The sequence below is a fragment of the Podarcis cretensis genome (genome assembly GCF_951804945.1).
Source record: "Podarcis cretensis genome assembly, chromosome: 12".
Classification (NCBI taxonomy): Eukaryota; Metazoa; Chordata; class Lepidosauria; order Squamata; family Lacertidae; genus Podarcis; species Podarcis cretensis.
Genome location: NC_137181.1, coordinates 50,322,688 through 50,331,431, shown reverse-complemented (window position 1 = coordinate 50,331,431; position 8,744 = coordinate 50,322,688). Strand labels below are relative to the sequence as shown.

Sequence of the window (8,744 nt, the reverse complement as noted above, 5' to 3'; positions counted from 1 at the left end):
TTGTCGATCACTCATAGCTGAGTAAGATTGTCTTCCATGGTTTTAACAATGAGTCCGTAAGTGACTGTGGAGGCCAATTCTGGACCCTTCCACATTGGTTTCCGGGTGGGAGCTGATCACGGTGTGGATTTGCCAAACATGCTGTTATGTACTGAGTTGAATAGGATCAAAAATGCAGCAGTCTGATTGGTCCTAGAACAATAGGATTCAGAATGCAGCAGTCTGATTGGTCCTAGAACAATGCAGCAGTATGATTGGTTGGCAGGAACCACCCAATCATGCTCCAGATAGAAGTGAATCCACAACCTGATTGGCTTACAGTAGAATTCCGGAATTAGCCAATCACATGCAGCCCATTGTGTAAATAATGTATATAAAGCAAATACTTTGAGGGGACTTTCATTCATTCCTCCTCACCACTATGAGCTGAATAAAGAGCATGAAATCACTTTGCGACTCTGAGTATATTTCACATGCCTTCCTCTTAGCACGTTTCTCCCTTGCGTCCTGAGTTCGAGTGTCTTCAAAGCCCATGACACCTTTGGTAAAGGCTGTTCTCCAATTGGAGTGCTTGCAGGCAAGTGTTTCCCAATTGTTGGTGTTTATACTACATTTTTAAAGATTTTCCTTGGGAGAGTCTTTAAACCTCTTTTTGTTGACCACCAGCATTACGCTTTCCATTTTTAAGTTCGGAATAGAGTAGTTGCTTCGGAAGATGACCATTAGGCATCTGCACAACATGACCAGTCCAACGAAGTTGATCTTGAAGAATCATTGCTTTAACACTGGTGATCTTTGCTTCTTCCAGTACACTGATATTAGTTCGCCTGTCTTCCCAAGTGATGTGTAAAAATTTCCAGAGACACCATTGATGGAATCTTTAGAGGAGTTGGAGATAGCGTTTATAAGTGGTCCATGTTTCACAAGTATACAGTAAGGTTGGTAGTACAATAGCTTTGCAAACAAGCATTGTGGTTTCCCTGCGAATGTCCCAGTCCTCAAACCCTCTGCACTTCAATTGGGAGAAAGCCTCACTCGCAGAGCTCAGGCAATGTTGGATTTCGGCATCAGTGTTTAGGCCTTGCGGAAAGACATTCTTGGAAAGGAGAGGTCTTGAGGGCACAAAGGGATTCTCCACTATGAGTTTAGAGCATCGACTGGCAAGTCCCTGCATGCATCAGCACTGCTGAGTCAAGGCCATTAGGTGGCAGCAAGTCCAATTACTTTTTCCACATAACATACTTCATATTCCGAGAGCAGATAACCATTCCAGTTTTTAACTTTTTCTCCTCCCCCACCTTCCAGTTGTACTGTTGCCAATTTTAATTTAAAAAATCAACAGCTTTCAGACACAGGAAGCAAAGGAGATACACTAGAAGGGAAATGCACATACTCTTTGAGATGGTGCATTGATGTTCTTCAGGAAAGCAGACCCCAGACAGGTCCATACCACAAGAAGGGAGGGTAGCTGGCTGCCATAGAGAGTGAATTATGTGTGTTAGCGATAGGGAAAGGGTAGGCTGTGTATTTAAAAAGATGGACTAGCGAAAGAAATGGGCAGCTCAAGGTGTGGAGGGAAATAATGGGAGGCATTTGGGAAGCAGAGGGAGAATTACTATTGGAATACAATGCCCAAAGTAACCCATCTCCACTTCTCCCATCCCAATCCAAAGATGCAAGTGACAGTGTTGGCCTTCCAGGGCCTCAAACGGCCATAGTAGAAGTGCTGGAATCGAATCCATTTTTAAGGACTTGCCTGCAATTATGTGGGTGACATAAGAGCATATTAACAAGCAACAACATTGTTTTTAACTTCATCCATTGGCTGAAGAGTGGTATAGAAATCAGCTGTGGTATAGAAATGTCTAAAGTTATTAGGAAAGTAAGAACATAAGAAGAGCCTGCTGGATCAGCACCCTGTTTTCTTTTATATATATATATATATATATATATATATATATATATATATATATATAAAATTAGTTTTTTAACATACCATTTTCAACAGTAATTAAACATACTTTTACATCTTATTCAATTTTTTTTGACTTCCATTGGTCCTGTCTGAAAATTTTCTAATCTAATCTCTTAGTATGCATTTCTTAGTTTCCCTATTACATTTCAAACTCATAACCAATATCTCTATCTTTTTCTACTTTGTAACACTTTGTATATTTCTCCTTACAAAACTTCTTGTAGTCCTACTCGCGTAATTTGTTGATTATAGTTGCTCTTCAAATAATTCATATACCGTATTTTTCGCTCCATTGGATGCACCCGACCATAGGGCGCACCTAGTTTTTAGAGGAGGAAAACAAGGAAAAAATATTCTGAATCAAATGTTGTATAAACTACTGTATTTAATAAACAACCGGTATATCAGAATCACATTACAGCCATGTAAAGTGAACAGCAGTCAACAATGGCATTAAGAACCATCATCACTGTCATTAACAAATGAAGAGAGACTTTAAGGTTTGAGTACTCTTCTAGTCTTCTGTGAACCCCAAGAACTCATCACTGTCAGAATTTATGAAGCTCAGTTGCTCACAGTCACTGACATCACTTTCTTCGCTATCTTCATGTAAAATACCATCTTCGTATCCATCCAAAGCATTGCTAATGCCACATTTTTTCCTCTCAATCCTCTTCCTCCCCTCTCAGCGAACAGCCTGCCAGCTGCTCGCAAACATTCCCTTTACTTGAATTACAGTCAAGAAACAGCCAAGCAGAGCTTCTCAGCGGCAGGCTTGGGGGGCTTTCCTTTTCCCCACTTTTTTTCTCTCCCCCCCCCAAGCAGAACAGTCCCCTTTTCCAGCCTCCTCCTCTCCATCCCTTTCACCCAAACTCCTCAGGTGACGTCTACAATTTCTCCCCTTCACTGCTCCCTCTCCTTTGCCCTCAACCATGACTCTCCACTCACGGCAACCTATGGTACCTCTGTTGGTTTCTGCTCTCTTCACTGTGCAGCGAAAGGCTTGTCACAAGACAATGTTTACATTCCACAGACAGCATTGCTGTTGTGTTTCCCACGGGAAAGGGAGGCTGGATGTGACGTACACTGGTTTCCTGTTTTTCACAGTTCTCACTGTGATTCTCTCTGTGCTTCAGAGGAGAGAGGATGCATTTTCTGCTCCGGCAGAGGCAAGATGCATTTCTGTAATCTACCAGCTTTGAAATGTAAATAAAGCAATATAGAGTATGAGCACGTATTCCTCATCATTCCGCTGTGCACTGGACACTGCTACAAATCAACAACCTCATCTCCCTTCACCCAGCTTCTTGGTCCCCCTCCTCTCCGTCCTCTTTCTCCCCTCTCTCAGTGAACGGCCTGCCCACTGTTCCAAACCTTGAGGGGAAGGGCAGGCTGTTGGCAGAGCAGCACCCCCCACCCCCATTCAGCAGCCCAGGAGTGCGGGGCATGGGTGCACAGCCCTCCCCTTGCTCCAAAGCTTCCCGGGGCTGCAGGGGGAAGCCGAGGCTGCCGGCAGACGAGCGAGGCTCCACCACCACTACCAAAGACCAGTCCAAGAGTGTGCCGCACTCTGGCAATTTGGCTCCAGGGACCACACATTTGCTCCATAGGACGCACAGACATTTCCCCTTACTTTTTAAGAGTAAAAAGTGCGTCCAATGGTGTGAAAAATACGGTACTTCTTCCAATCTTCTGTAAATCTCTGGTTCCTCAGGTTTCGAATCCTTCCTGTCATTTTGTCCAATGCTGCATAGTCAATAGCTTCCATTTCTGGGCTAACAGTACTCTTGCCGCTGTTGTTGCACAGAAGTACCATTTAACATTTTGCCTATTAATGTTTTGGCCTATAATACCAAGTAAAAATGCTTCTGGTTGTTTTTTTTTTAAGAATGTATATTTCAACATCTTTTTCATCTCATTATATATCATTTCCCAGAAGTTCTTTACTTTCTTACATTCCCACCACATATGATAAAATGTTCCTTCTTTTTCTTTACATTTCCAACATTTATTATTTTATACGTTTTAGCTAATTTCACTGGTGTAATATACCATCTAGACATCAATTTCATCATATTCTCTTTCAAAGCATTACAGGCTGTAAATTTATTCAGCACCCTGTTTTCACACCCAGACACCTGCAGGAAACTCGTAAGCGGGACCTGAGCATGAGAGCACACTCCCCTCCTGCAGTTTCCAGCAACAGATATCCAGCAACATTACTGCCTCTGACCATGGAGGCAGAGCATAGCTACCATAGCTAACAGACAGTGTTAGCCTTATCCTCCATGAATTTGTCTTATTCTCTTTTAAAGCCATCCTGATTGGTGGCCATCACTGCCTCTTGTGGCAGTGAGTGCCATAGTTTAACTGTGTGCTAAGTGAAAATATGCTTTCTTTTATCTGTCCTGAATCTTCATCATTAAGCTTTTTGGCATATCCGTGAATTCTACTGCTATGAGAGAGGGAGAAATTTTTTTCTATTTCCACTTTCTCCGTGCCATGTATTATTTTGGACTTGGACTTGATATCCCACTGTTCACTCCCGTTAAGGAGTCTCAAAGCGGCTAACAATCTCCTTTCCCTTCCTCCCCCACAAGAAACACTCTGTGAGGTGAGTGAGGCTGAGAGACTTCAGAGAAGTGTGACTGGCCCAAGGTCACCCAGCAGCTGCATGTGGAGGAGCGGAGACGCAAACCCGGTTCCCCAGATTATGAGTCTACCGATCTTAACCACTACACCACACTGGTTCTTTTTATAAACTTCTATCATGCCACTTCTTACTTGTTTTCCTCCTCTAAAATAAAAGCTCCCCAATACTGCCATTGTTCCTCACAAGGCACTCCCTTGATTGTTTGGGTTTTCCAAATCCACAATATCCTTTTTGAGTTTAGATGACCAGAGCTGTACATGGTAGTTCAAATATGGCCACACCATAGATTTGTATACAGTGGTACCTCGGGTTACAGATGCTTCAGGTTACAGACTCCGCTAACCCAGAAATAGTACCTCAGGTTAAGAACTTTGCTTCAGGATGAGAACAGAAATCATGCTCTGGTGGCGCGGCGGCAGCAGGAGGCCTCATTAGCTAAAGTGGTACTTCAGGTTAAGAACAGTTTCAGGTTAAGAATGGACCTCCAGAACGAATTAAGTTCTTAACCCGAGGTACCACTGTAATGCCATTAGGATACCAGCAGTTTTATTTTCACTTCTTTTCCTAATTGTCCCTAGCATGGAATTTACCTTTTTCACAGCTGCTGCACACCAGGTTGACATCTTTGTCGAGCTATGTGCTACGACCCCAGGGTCATCAATTAAATAAGCCCACAAATAAATAACATGTTAGCTAAATGGACATTTTGTCTCCCTCTGCCTTTATTTATTTTTTATAACAACCTCCAGCAACTTCTAGTTAATTTCTTCCACCCATCATTGTGGGGGTTTTACAGTAGCGCAAGATGGATGAATAAGTTAAAAATGTTTCTTGCTCCTCCACTGAGGAAGAAAGAGCAAACTGATGGGCTCTCCAAGCAAGAGTTTCCATACATGATATTGCCTTGTACGTGCTTGCCCATCGGGCCGTTGCTTTTGTTGCGTTTGACTTTTATTCATTGATGAAGTTAAAAATAAAGCTCCCCTCTGAAGCTATTCTTCTGTAAACAATATAGCAATCATATTCCAAGGCAGAGAATTTGTATTAGCCACATGAAAGTTCCTGCATCAAATTTATGACAACATTCTAGCAAGTGGATGTCTGTCTTGCAGAGCTTTGTTTCCATGACACTAGCCAGCAGAAGGCTGTGTTCTGATTAAGATCCTAAACAGGTTCCCCATCCCCTTTGGCTCAAGCACTCTTGCTTTATAAATGCATTCCTAGAGAACTATATTAATTGTACATCCATTCCAATTTCAGTGAAATAGGAAGTGTTTGAAGAGTTAGCAGGGGGTTCAGAGAAGCCAGGAATATGACTTCTTCCCCTTTATAATCAGGTAGGCTCTCCTACCACTAAATACCGTTTTAGGCAAATGCAGAATTTATTCTCAGAAGACAGGACCCAAGGAATTCCTTGCAAAAGCAAAAAAGGCTGTAAAGAGGAGCTTCTATTCCCCCACCTCCAGCTGTGTTGAATGTCACCCCTCCAGCCTTTAGGAACAGCTTTGGGAGGCAGGGTTGCCGTGGGAATAGGGGAACTGGAAAAGTCCATGTGCACATGTGAAAACCACATGTGACTCTCTGGAACCTGATGGATATACTCCATGTAAAACATGCCAGATTACAGCTCATAGACTGCTTTTACATGGGGTGGAATTGCATGCCTGTGGGTTTTGCAGAGCTTCAGAATTACTGAAACGACAGCTGGCTCTCACACAGCCACGGTGTGTGGCATGTGTACACCCAAGAATGAGCCCTGGATTCATGCATCCTGCCCAATGTAGAGGAAACCTTTAAAATGAACCAGAGCTCACATGTAAATACTGTGCGAGTCAGCCCTGCTGGAACAACCTGTGCACTGCATTTTTTAAAAAAAATTGAGTGAACAAATATGAGTGAGGCGTAATTCATAGGGTTTAGTTCATAGCAAAGGCTTTAAGAACAGTGAAGCAGAACAGGCAAACTTGAGGATCACTCCCAAACCTGCTCTATGGATGGTAAACAAGCCAAGCCCACGCTACTTTTTAAAACACTCTTTAGAAGGTACTAAGAGCTAATGACTATTATGTAACCAGGGAGCTGTCCACAGTGCTGAAAAAGTAAGCGAAAACTATAGCACCCCACCCAACACATATCTTGATTTAACTAGAGCTGCCTCTACAAAAGTTCCATGGGGTGAACAAGCAACAGTAAGGATATACAATTGGGATTTTTGGATCTTGGTTTGTCTGCTGTTCCACGTTTCTTAGTATCAATCTTTTCTTTCGCCTTTTAGGTTTCTTGTTTTGGCTTCTACCCAGCAATAGCTTTGCTATTTGCTGTTAGCTCAGATTTCATCTGTTAGAACATTTGCCTTGGCTCTCATTATTGAATTTATGACTCCGTTACCTCCACTGACTTCTCAGTTTCTGATCTGGGTTTGTCTATAAATTGCTTTGTCTTCTATATAGCTGTATATTATGCACTTAGAAACCTTCTGCCCATGTAGCAGAGGGAGGGTCCACTTCAGCAGTTTGGGAAGGGAAAACTTTATTGAACAGACAACATTCCAGAACCCAGAAGTGGATTTTATTGCATAGCACAATACTGTTCATATGTGATCAGGATTTATAATGAAGGTGGTATTTCATTGCATTAAGTTTTAAAGTATACAAGCTTCCATATAGCCAGGGCATTATATCAAATACCCAATCAGAGAACAAACATTAATGTTTGGATTCTTTTTCAGATGTGCAACTTGTGAAAGCAATATTATTTTCATAAGTGAACTGATGGGTGACACTTTTTAGCCATAGTTTAGATAAAATTAGACAGAACCACAAGATGGCAAGATAAAATTGCTTCATAGACCTGCTGGTCATCCCTGCTCTAGAAACTATCACTATGATGACATTCTTTGTAACTTCTCTTTATCTGAAAATTGGTGAGATTCTGGTAACTTCCCTTTATTTAGAATTCGGTGAGGGTTTTCCAAAGACATCTAGTTCTTATTAAGGGACCAAAATAAACAGAAACATTTGTAAGTATCCATCAGTTCATTAGTATTGATAAATTTTAGGGAACTGCATAATAGTAACTGGAATCAAATGCTTTGAAGCTCCATTCCCTAAAAGCATTGAATAAGCTCACCAACTCTTAGCTTTCCTTCGCATGCTTAACTGCCAAGAATTGTTGCTATATTAAATTCTCTCACAAATACATCTTATGTTGAAAATATCTGTGTTTGTTTCGGGGCCAAAGTTAAGCTCATTTTGGCAAGACTGGTTTTTATCCTTCTTATTTGACTATGAAAATATGTTCGCTTGTCATTTGTTCTGCTGGATCTTTGATCCTCCTACGGCATTATCAGAAGGCTGCTGATACTGCTTATCAGCATGTGCACATATCACCACACTGTTCTGTGTGGCCTGTAGCATATCATTTTTGGAACGTCACAGGCCTCTTGGTGGAGATAAAGCTGTATCTCAAATGTAGTGTGTCAACTGTGATGTGGGTTGTGGCATTCCTTCACAAACGCCGGCAAACCAAATGTGTTATACCTCTTATCTGAAGAAGTGTGCATGCACACGAAAGCTCATACCAAGAACTAACTTAGTTGGTCTTTAAGGTGCTACTGGAAGGAATTTTTTTATTTTGTTTTGGCTATGGCAGACCAACACGGCTACCTATCTGTAACTATACCTTTGAGAGTTGAACATACGTACCCTAGGTGCATCTGGTAATCTCCATGCTAATAAGCATTTGTTTTAATCTCCGCCCTAGGAGTTCCTTAAAAATGTGGCATCAGAATAGTGAAAGGAACATGGAGCTAAAAACATTGACTCCCCAAATATGTATCTATAGATATATTATCTATCAACAGGAGTAAGAATGGGGAAAGAAAGATAACAACAAGAACTACAACTGTCTCAAAATACTTTCTCTCTGTCACCTCTCCAAAGGTGTTTTCCACAATCCAAGAACAGCGAATCCTTCAATAACAGTCTTGGCTGACCACTGGAATCCAGGGAACCAAGGATATGGTAAAGATGTCTTCTGTACTTGGTGGTGTAAGAGAAACTGCCACTTTTCAACATGACTGCAATTTTATTGCAGCTAGGTGTTGAAAAGGTGTAG

The 8,744-nt window shown here is 41.7% G+C and overlaps 1 long non-coding RNA gene across 1 annotated transcript; it reads right to left on the bottom strand.

Moving 5' to 3' along the window:
• Nucleotides 1-2,342: 2,342 nt before the first annotated feature.
• Nucleotides 2,343-3,650, bottom strand: LOC307199738. The gene is made up of 2 exons (XR_013832148.1): nt 3,260-3,650; nt 2,343-2,938 (listed from the first exon to the last, which is right to left on the bottom strand). It is a non-coding gene; the product is annotated as an uncharacterized lncRNA (long non-coding RNA).
• Between the last annotated feature and the right edge of the window lie 5,094 nt (nt 3,651-8,744).